Here is an 11,686-nt window from a genome sequence, read left to right on the forward strand (position 1 = left end):
CAAATGTGGGAATCTCGACTGCATAATTTCTGGTAGTGGGGGACTGCGTTCGCGCTCTCCCCTGATAAAATGTGAAAATAAAAAAACATGTTTCTCTTGGCAGCTAGGTGGATATAAAATCTTAGTAGAATATGTAATTGAATAGAAACTCGATCATTTAGTTAAATCTAATGCAAATACAATGTAGATAATGTTTCAGTGAATGAAAAACTACACTGGCTTGTTGCTCTAAACTGGACAGAAGTGTAAATAGATTGTCACTCATTGAAGAAAATTGTGGCTTATTCTCTGCTGTGTTGTACTGATGTTGAGGCCTCAGCAAATTAAATCATACGGAGTTGACAAAAAAAATCCTGTTATTGATGAAATATTAAGTCCAGGGTTGAACTGTGCAGTTACATCTGTTGTACACTAGAGACCGCCAGAGCTCCATTAGTTACTGTTATACAGTTTGTTACCATGCTCATTAGGCTTGGGCGGTATTAGGGTAATACCGTATACTGCAGGTGTTTAAAAATAGCAACGGTATCAGTTTCAATACCGTCATGAAAAAATGCAATGCACTTATACAGGAGATAAGGATTTATATGTCCAGTAGCACTTATGTGTGGTTGAATTTTCATTGGAGCGGTGCGGGACTCTGACTGCAGCGGGGACTATCATGTCTCTGCTCCGTGACACTGTGAGACAGACCGCCGATGAGCCTGTGGGACGGGTCCCGCTAATCGTTGAAAACAGCAGTGATACGTCTCCAAACCAGAAACGTCTGGAACAACATCGGAAAAAGTCGCTCTTGACAAGAAAAAAAAGAAATAGGGACCGGACCTTCCGTGCCGTGTTTAATAAAAAAAAACAAAAAAAACTTGACAGCGAGTGCGTGTCATGACTTCCTGTATCTGGCCCTTCAAAATAAAAGCCCTATAGCCTTTCATACACAGTTCGGTCATATTGATTTTGACTTAATTTTGACAAGACAGGGCTCCAAATGTTTTTTTTTTCTTCCTGCGACCAATCGACCAATGAGATTTTGGTCTGCTAATGTTTAGCCCTAGTATTCAGTTTCTGATTGGTGAAGACACAAGCCAATGTTTGGTAATGCCACTTGCGTCATCATTTTTAATTAGTCACGGTAATACCGTATACCGTGGTAAAATGTGGAGGAAGTTTGACGGTATCAAAATTTGGATACCGCCCAAGCCTAATGCTCATCACAAACAGGTAATTTTACATCATAAGTATTGCAACTGTTTTAAATGTGCAAGAAAAATAAACTGTGATGTCTGTCCCCTACAAATTTCTCAATTGTGTGAAAGTTAATGGCATTTTTTTGATAGTAGACTACTATGTTTGTGTTGTGACCTTACAAAGCACAAAGTGGGCACAAAGGCAAAAAGTGTGGCCCCTTTTTGGTGGGATGGTTTGGAACCTAGAGCACAATTTGAGATTTTCTGGACGTGAAGCTTAATTTTTTTTTAGATTTTCTAGATGTGGAATGGGCCTATCTACAACATTGTCCTTTATCCTTTACTCTTTACTCGGGCTGCTCGATAAATCGTATTTCCATCGTCATCGCGATGTCGACATGCACGATAAACACATCACGAAAGGTTGCCTGAAATGCGATTAGTAAGTTGTATTCATCCCCCCGCGGTCGGACTGCCCGTCGACACGTTCCGCCATAGTCACTCACACGCACACATCACAGTTTATAAACGTTGATTAATGTTAACAGTTACCTGTCTCAAAACCAGTGTTGCTACTGGCTTTCTTTTTCCTTTTTTGCCCGCGGTCGGGTTGAGAAATGCTCGTGAGTCCGGCTGTATTGGGTCCGAGATTTAACACGCCGGTCTGGTTTTACAGTTATTACAGGCAGTACGCCCGTTTATCACCAATAAACACAGTAGATGAGGGGGTAAGTGACTGAGCTCAGGCCGTATAAGATTAGTCGATTAGTCAACTAATCGCCATAAGTGACGACTACTGGTCGACCAACAAAATCTTTGGTCGGGGGCAGCCCTAGTAATGTGCGCGTTACTTATTGTGCAGAAAAGGTGCACGCTATCCCTTGTGGTCATAGTGATTTTGAGCGCCAGACAAGAATGCCTAACGCTACAACAATAGCTTCTGCGACCGACTTTCTTGGATGTTTGTTGCGCACATGCGTTGTCCAGTTAAACTCTGATTATGGCGTTGAATTCCAATCGTATTATCTGAGTGTCTTAATTGGAATTGGAGAACTCCGATATTCGCGTTTACATGCACTCAGTTGTCCAGTTATAGTCGGATTAAGGCAATAATTTGTTTTTTTCAAGCGTCGTGTAAACGTACGGAGTGATGAAGCCACTCGGATAAGGAACAAAACGTCTTCAAAGAGAAAAACCAAGTCCAGTTGACTTGATTCAATTGCCTAGAGAAAATCAGGTAATATTTGATGTACTTTTAAGCAGATCCTAAAGATTTTCTTTGATTATGATTACAGGTGAGATTCCTACATTTGAGGGCTTCGCAGGATTTGACAAGAGACCATAGGAGATGTGACGGCCCCTCCTCCTTGCTGGTTGTCTCTCTCTCTCTCTCCTCTCTCTCTCTCTCTCTCCAACTACAGGTATGAAGGGTTCGCTAGAGGGTTTAGCCACACCTGGGCCCAGTGTGCTCCACCTGCTACAAATACCTGCACCAGTTTGCAGATCTAAAATTAAAATTAAAACTTAAAACTTAAATATTAAAACTTAATGGTCTCCTCATCACTCCAGGAATGTGCTCTTGTTGTTACCGCCATTTTGGTAGTATTTCTGTAACGTATCTATGGTAACGGTTACATCAGTTGGCTAAAGCCGCGCATGTGCAGATGGTGAGCGGCTCTCGGATAAAGGGGTGAGGTGTATACATGCTTCAGTATCTTGGTGTCTTTCGGAGTACTCCAGGCCACAAAATCAGGTTTCTCAAAATTGGGCTTATCTCGATTTCTGGAATCGGGGGGAAAAGTGTTTACATCAACAACAAACACAAAAACGGGATACTTAAAAACCCAGATCAAAAATAATCACAGTTGGTTGTGAAATCCTGCTGTTCTGTCCCTGATAGGCATAAGAGCGAATTCCCTTGGAGTTCGTTGGGGGGGATGTTAGTGTGGTGTGAAAGCGGCTGGAGCAGTTGTCTCGGGGGCACGTCCAAAGCTGCAGGGGGGTCGCCAATTCGTTTGGTTGCTTTACCGGGCTTTTGGGTTTCAGTGCATAAATACCCACCGCAACTAGCACCTGAAGACTAGGGGGGAGCTTAGGTAGATTTTGGTCAGGCAGTCAGAGGGACAGTGCAGTGGGTTTGTCTTTACAATGACTTGTAACTTGTTAAGAGGGAGAATGGAGGCTCTTCTGCCTTCCAGGTAGCTTCTCCTGGCCAACTGCGCACCGCGACTCAAACTCGCCCCGTAACCAGTAATCTCTTGTTTATGACAGATGAAACTAAACAAATATACACATCCTCATCATATATGATAAATAATGTTATCAACCGCCCATTGGATTGTAAAAAACAAATGCACATGGCCGGGAGGAGGGTTAGGATATAAGCGGAAAAGCGACCGGACTGCATAGTTCCTCTTTTTTTTCTTTGTTTTTTTTTAATGCAACAGGCAATGACATACAAATTTAATTACATATAATGTAACACCACCGACAAGAACAAACGGATAAAACAGGATGTAAACATACAAAAATGTAATTGACAGTTCCCCTTGTTACACATGTTATACAGTCTGTGCATGAAAACAAAGTCTTTTGTATATGGTGGATCGAGCAAGAGACAGTTGCTGAGTGGGGAGGGTCACATCCACGTTGGCCTCGAGGATGCAGGAGATTGGTGGGAACTCTCGGCGTACTCCGCGAGAAGATCCTTCACCCATCGGTTCCCGATCTCCCCCTTTGGATGCTGGCTGCCCTCTGCCCTGTGTTTGTTGAGCAGGCTGGAATCATAAAGATCAACGTGTTACTGTCATGGTGAATGTCACTGCACCTGTGATAGCAGGGCAAAGGGGAGTGATCTGAACAAGGGTATTGAATATAATATGCTTACAACTTCATGTAGCCCACATCGTTGGACAGCAGCCAGTGAAATGGGGCATTCACGTACTGCCCAAAAGGCACCATCAGCCGCCCCAGACACTGCTGGCGCGAAGGCGCTGCGTTGCCCTCTGCCCGCAGGAGCTTCTGCGCGTGTCCAAGGGCAGGGGATTTGTACAGAAGCTCCTTTGGCGCTTTGGGGAAAGAGGATTTTTTCGCCTGCTGGGCCTCTTTTGTGGCAGTCAGGGTGGCCTGCTGACGGTGGGGTGGGGCGTTTGGGTTCACCACATGGATGACCGGGGTTGTGGCCGTTGGTATGGGACTTCTGCACAAAGACATAGGTTATTATTGTTTTTATTCTTACTATCATCAGAAAAATAGACTTACAGCTGTCAAAACTGTTTTACATCTATAACTCTGGATCTCACTTACCTTCCGCCGCCTGACTCGCAGCTACAAGCTCAGCATTGTCACACTCCCAGACAGATGCCTGACTTGCGGAGGTTCCTGCTTTCAGAGTTGTAGCCTTTATCCTCATCCTCCTCCACATCATCCAACGGGGCATCCTCCAGGTCAGCTGAGACGGCATCATATTCATCCTCTGAGGCTTGAAGTGTCTCTCGGGCCTGAGCGTAATGGTCAGGAGCGCTGAACGGTTCTGATGACTGTGCGAACAGATACTCCAAACTCCAAACCAATGAGTTCATCACCAGCAGGAACAGGAGGCCTGTACTTACTCTCCTCCACCTCTCCAAACAGTTCCTGACACCTCTGGTTCAGGCGATCCACCAGAGGAGACAGAGGACAAAAGGGGAGAAAGCACATGGTGTACCTGACGCTTGCTGACTCCCTATCAGCGTTCCAGCGAGCGATGCCAGCCAGAAGATAGACCTGGAAGGGAACAGCAGCACAGTGGGGCCCCGGGATCATCCTGGGCAGGAATGAGTGGAAGCCTTCCAAGCTGTTACTTCCTCTTACTGTGGTGTAGTAAGGAAGGTGCACAGTGTTACGAGTGACGTATTTGGTGATGGTGTACATGTTTCGCCCTGGTGGATCCTGAATACACTCCAGGTGTTTCTGCTGGTTCTACCAGACACGGTCGATGGTTGCTGTGTCCTTGAACAGATGGACCTGGTTTTCATCCATCCCGGCTGCTCCCTTAGGATGTCGATGGCACTCTGAACACGCATGAACGTTTCTTGGGCCCCAACTATGATACATATCTGATAATTACAGAACAAAGGGATTCAAAATATCTGTTTGTTTTTTTACGGTGGTTTGAACGGTTGCATGAGACCTGTCTATCTCTTTTACCGTCTTGGCGGAGTCACCTGTCTCCACACCTTGGCCATGATGTTGCCCTCTTGTCCACACCACGCCTGAAATTAGAATACAATTATTTAATTAATAGATAATGTTTTTGACTGCAATCATTTAGAATTTTAAGTACTGTGAAATTGTGCCGAGACTCACCGTAAAGTTAGCACAGCAGGAAAAACAGCTCTGTGAGCAGGACTCAGCTGATTTAAAATGCCTGCCTCCCATGACAGGTCCTCTGACTCTGTGGCAGCTTTCCTGCAGGCGTTGCAGGCCAGGACCTCTGTCTGCATGGAATACCAGCCGCTGAAGTCACATATCTGCCTGACCGTTTTTGCAGCTTCAGAAATGAGGAGGGCTTTCCTTAGCAGCTTCTTTGATGGTAGCTCTCTCCTCGGTGGTGGCGACACAGAACTGGAACTGGCGACACAGAATTCCTGAAAGTGGAGAGAATATTTTTGATCAGACACAGATGCGTTACTGATGGAAATAAACATGAGTAACGTGATATAACATGGACTGTATAGAACAGAATAGCCTTTATTGTCATTATGCATTTCTGTACGAGCTGCTCCTTTCAAGTGCCAATATGTACAAACGATACACAATGCAATATATAATACACATCACTTCACACACCACATCATTCACACAAGCATCATATGCCGTCTCTATTTCTCCCATTTACTACCGTAGCAGCACGTTAGCTTGCAGCAGCTACACTGTTAGCACTCAAGTTACATATTACAGGTAACCTGACACCTGAGCTAGCGTAGCGGTAGCCCCACTCGGGACTAGCGTTAGCGTTGCACTAACTCAGCTAGCTATCTTTTTAAAGTCAGTTTACATGGTTCACAATGATGCAGAGAGTACCACGGTGGTTTCTAACATTAGGAAACATTCCTGTAGCTCCGATTGGTTTAAGAAAGGTATCTCAATGGAAGGTATTTTCACACAATAAGATAACATCAACAAGCTAACATAAGGCCTAGCCTCTTAGCATGTAGCAACCACACTTACTGGAGGGCTAACACGGTGAAATGGCTCCTCCTATCCAACGTTATACACAAGACTTGTTCCTAATAAGCAAGTGACCGGTTATTTATATGATTCAAAGCGATTTATGATCATTTTGTGGCTTTTACACCGTGTTTCTCACCAGGGCTCGTCAGCTTGTTTCTCGGTGGGTGCTCTCAACAGCAGCTTGGCTCAAAGTGAGCACATGTCTGATCATGGCAATGACCAGAGTTATTGTGCCACCTAGTGGCGGAGCGATGGCAACTACATTTGAATCACAGAAGTGGGTCTAGTACCGATGTGGGTTACATATGCATGTGTTGTAGATGAGGACTGGCTGGCCGCCTCAGGCTGCTAGGTAGTCGTCTCCTTCCCTCGTGTTTCTTTGTGGAGAATTTCACCGGCCGGGCTTTCTGGGTGTGGTTCTGGCTGTACCCATCGGTTCCCAATCTGCCCTTTTAGATGTGGGCTACTGACCATGTTTGTCGAGCTGGCTGATAGCATATACATCAGTTTTCATTTTGACAGCAAATTCTGATTTAGTTTTAGTCTTAGTCTTTTGACTAAAATACTATTTAGTTTTAGTCATATTTTGTTCATCTGAAATCTTTTAGTTTTTAAATGTCGTGAGAGTTTTAGTCAGCTACTTTTACGTTGGACTTGGTCGACTAAATGTTTCTCCAGAATTTCCAGTCATTGGAATTATCCATCAATATATTAAGGTTTGAGTGTACAATACAGGCACGGAAACTATTGTAATATGGTACATGCATTTTGTTTTGTTCATGTTCTTATATCTTTCAAGTTTCAATCAAATTGCTTAAGGCGGGCTTACACTGCACGATTTTGCCACGATTTTGTCGTCCCAGACGAGTCGCAGCCTAATTTGCATAATCTTAGAGGGATCGCGGGGTCGTGAGCATAATCGGGACGTATGGTTAGTGAGGCTCTGCGTCACGTCCCGACGTCCTAAAGACGAGTCGCCGACCTCCCGATTAATTTCTGACATGCCAGAAAATTTCTCGTCGTGACGGACAATGTATGGGGTCCTACGTCACGATTCTGCACATACGACAAGTTTTTACCATGACAGATTGTTTTAGCACAGAGCACAGAGCCTTTATGAACCTGAATGTGATGCTGAACTTCGTCAGATGGAGTTAGAACGGGCAGACAGAGAGAGGAGGGACAGGGGAGTGAGAAGCTGAAGTTAGACCACAGCTGTGACAGACAGAGTGACCAGGTGATGATCAGTAATGCAGCGCAGTCCGTGGTGGAAGATCAGCCCGACAAATACACACACGTACTATCAGACAATCGGCGATTGAGGAGGTTTTTTTTTTCTTTTGCGTTACAGTATAAAATAGCGAGCCTCCACCAGCCACGTCCACTGTGCTCTGGCTCAGCTCAGCTGAACTTTTAAAGTGCAGGCGAGAGAGAGAACTAGTGAGGCTCCTCTGACAGCTGCAGGTGAGCCGCAGGTGAACTACACGTCAGCTGGCTGGAGAGAGTAGCGCCGTCCTCCCTCCCTCTCTCTCTCTCTCTCTGCAGCACCGGCCTTGGAGGTGATGCGCGCTGTCTGTGTGTGTTTGTCGGTCTGATCTTCCACCATGGACTCTGCTATAGGAACCAACATCAGGAACCAATGTCAATTTGATGTTTACAATCCAGCAATTATAGAGCAGCACAAATCTCAGCGGCATCGCAGGGTAATCGTGGTGGGGAGAAATCGTAGAACGACGTGCAATTAGTGGGGGTCTGAGACTGATCTGAGACGTAGGACTGAAGAGGGAAGCTCGTGCAGTTTGAGATGTGAACAGACGAATAGTCGTGCAGTGTAAGCCCGCCTTTATTTAGTTTTCTTTGGAACAGTCTAGTGAGTCTCCCATCTACTATTCATAGCACAAAGTCCTCATCTTCAATTGTTGTGAGTGCAGTCCATCTGGCCTTCTCCTTGGTCTGTTGTTCTTGAAGAACTGAGGAAAGCTGTAGAGATGAACTGCTGCTGGGTTAGCAGATTATCTGTGTCATCATCATCAGACTCCTATCGTCCATTTATCGTTATCGAGGTGAACTGCTCTATATCTTGATATTGATTTGAGGCCATATCGCCCAGCCTTATGACAATATCCGATTCCATGTGTGTTTGTCCCGTTAACACTTTCATGTTACAGATCCGATCTGTGCCACTTGAGAGGAAAAAATCAGAGTTGGGTCACTTGAACCACGCAGTGTAAAGACGGCCTTTGACTCCTCATTCTCAGACCAGGTGGATCTCATTCAGCGATCAGGCCTGAGTGGAGCTGTAGGGAAACGGGGAGAAGGACGGACAAGGCCGAACTCTTTCTGCCGTTAACGACACAAGTTTTTCAGTGTTATATTATGTACCATAGTCATATTTTTCTCCTTTCTCCTGCCTTCCACAATTTTTAACTAGAGTAATTTGTATTAAAGCTTTTATATGGCATGAAAATCAAGATGTGTTGTTGGCCTAGTAGAGGGAGTTGGTTTCAGCTAATTACCAGCACCAGAATGGCTGATTATCACACCTGCTCAGGTACCTGCCTTTGACTACGTTTACACATGCCCGGCTATTTTCATAAACAGTCATTTCACCCTCTCCGTTTACAAAAAAAACTGCGTGCACACCAGTCGGTTTTCAGAAAAGTTTTTGTTTATACTAACCCGTGTGAATCCTGCACATGATCCCACATAGCAACCTGATAGCAACAGCAACAACAACGTCATTTGCCCTCCTTGTGTGTGAAGTTTTAATATTTTTTCATGCGAGAAAGTAACTGTTTAGATCCCAAATATACGGCCAGTTTATCCAAATAACGGCTGTTTAGAAGTTTGCTCCAATGTTTCTCGGAGAGGTGAAGCTTTTTTCTTTTTTTTTCGGAGAAGTGAAGCTCCATCTGTGGAGCAACGACCGGGACATCACAGAGACAGTGGCCGCTCTGCAAAGCTGCTCGGTCGGCCAGCCTCCGTCGTCGATCCCGGGGAACAAAACAATCACTAATTAACTTACCCGCAGGTTTTTAGAGGTTTACCACCGGCTGGTTAAATTATTTTTAGGAGATAAATGCTGGTCTCATTGATGAAATCTAACAATTGTGGCAGTAACATTAGTTTGTTTGAATGAAAAGTGAAGCTTCATGATAATGTTATTGGACAGAAGAGCAGCGCTGCCTCGGGGCTCTGTATGCACAGAAATCACTACATTTACAAAATAAATAAATGTTTTACAATGAACACATCAGTCTAAATTTTATATTTAGTTATTTTATTATGTTATATAATGTGGTTACGGTACACGGCAAATAACTACTCTACCGTCTTTGGTTACGGTTAGACGTCAGGGTCTGACATTGGCAACCCAAATCTCCGTTTTTCTCTGTTTACATGCAAATGGAGTTTTCCAATATCTCCACTCTGGCCGGAGTTTTTAAAAAGCATCGTTTTCAGGGGCGAATTCTCCGTTTGCGTCTAAACGGAGGGTGCAAACGGTGGTTAATGTCTCTGTTTTTTTTCATGTCAGTAGCACTTATGATAGTCATGGACTGAAACATTTGTCTCTTTCTCTCTTCTTTTTCAGATGTCCGGAGGGAGAGGCACCCGCAGTCCAGCGCCCTGAGACTCTTTTGGGTTTTTGGGAGTTTCTTTTCTCTGGCATGAGTTAGTTTGCCAGGGTGTTGTTATTTTAGTTTTGGTTCAGGGGTTCCCGGTAGACCTGTTTTCTGTTCCTTTCCTTTTCTCCTTCTAGGCCCAGTTTTCATAGGCAGACTTACTTCGGGTAGGCCCAGTGTTCTCCTCTCTTTTGTTTGGTTTGGCCGGGAACCTCCAACCTTTGTGGTTTGTTAATTTTGGGGACTGTTTTGTTAATTGATCAGTTTTTGATCTTCATTTCGCAGCTTCTCACTGTCACATCGTTCTGCAGCTTCTCACATTGTTCTAAATCAATAAAAATAACTTGCTAAATTGTAACGTTTGTCCCAGCATTTCTTTATGTGTTGCGGGCCTTACAGCCAGAAGTAATGTTGATTTGAGGTCTGTAACGCATAGTCAAATTTGAAAATTTACATACGTAGTGGGGGACTTTGTTCACACTCTCTCCTGATCATATGTGAAAAGATAATATTAGTTGGCAGAAAAAGCAATGGTATTGGTTAATCTTTACGTTGCGTGGGTCTACAAAATTAAACTGTTAACAGTAATTATTTGCAATTGGATTTTAATTCTAGATATGGCCCACATCTACTTCAATGGCTAAATGAAGAGATAATTTAAATGTGTGTGATGTACTTCAGAAGATCTAATCTTGAGTCTTTCTCATCTGGGATAAAACTTGTGAGAACTTGGCTGGGGAGTCGGATGTTCGGGTAGTATGTGCTGTACTTTGTGTACATATATCTATGATATATATCTATATACTGTATATCTTTTCTAATTTCCATAGTGCTCAAGGTGTAAATTCAGCCAATATGTTGCTCTTTAAGATGACACTTTTTTTCCTCTAGGGGTTTGGTATGAAAACAGATTTGGTGACGCTCATTGTTTTCTCATCTCCAATGTTTAATGAGTTCAGCTCGGAGTCCTCTTGTGTTTCTTCTCACCACAGAAGAAGAAAAGGTGTTGAGCAACAGATGGTTCCCCTCCTGAGATCAGAGCATCCCGCTGGAGCAACAACACTGCTGTGATTAATGAGAGCACACACATACACGGCTGACACTGCAGGTGATAAATATGTGGTTCGGTTATTATGATGCTGCATTGTTTTATACAGTCCCACTGGAGCAGCATGCATAAATACTGCACACACATATAGACACTCACACTTATTGTCCTGATTTTTAGTCTTAATGCTTTTACCTCATACCTTTCTAAGTTTCTATTCCTGTGAAGAAACTGGTCTCAGTCTGATTAAAAACAGCCAGTACGTACTTAATGACTTGATCTGAGCTCTTACAGTCTTTAACAGTCAGCGTTAGATTTTGTTGCTGCTGCTGCTGCTATTTAGGTATGAGTCTGATTCTTGGGGTTGTTAGTGTAAATTGAGGTGGAATACAAACAGCATGTTTACAGTGCGTCTTGTCTGATGATTCAGCTGTCAGGTGATGGTTGGTCTCCAGATGGTGCTGTTGATCACGCCAAGCCTAAAAATGCAGGCAGGCAGCAGCATCAGTCTTTTAGCTTCTGATCCAGTTTGATAGTAATAACATAGGCCTGGTCATACCTGACATTGTATCACACATTGATAATTGATACTTGCTCATTCAGTCACTCCCTAATAC

The 11,686-nt window shown here is 44.0% G+C and overlaps 1 long non-coding RNA gene across 1 annotated transcript in view; it reads left to right on the forward strand.

The window, feature by feature from the left end:
* The window catches only part of LOC146965292 (uncharacterized), a 74,705-nt gene extending 64,546 nt beyond the window's left edge, over positions 1-10,159 (forward strand). The window contains exon 3 of the long non-coding RNA XR_015034620.1: positions 9,991-10,159. This is a non-coding gene — a long non-coding RNA (uncharacterized LOC146965292). The remainder of the gene's footprint in view (positions 1-9,990) is intronic.
* The last annotated feature ends 1,527 nt before the right edge of the window (positions 10,160-11,686 follow it).

The sequence above is a fragment of the Trachurus japonicus genome, chromosome 21 (assembly GCF_045865225.1).
Source record: "Trachurus japonicus isolate A0001 chromosome 21, Traja_1.0".
NCBI lineage: Eukaryota > Metazoa > Chordata > Actinopteri > Carangiformes > Carangidae > Trachurus > Trachurus japonicus.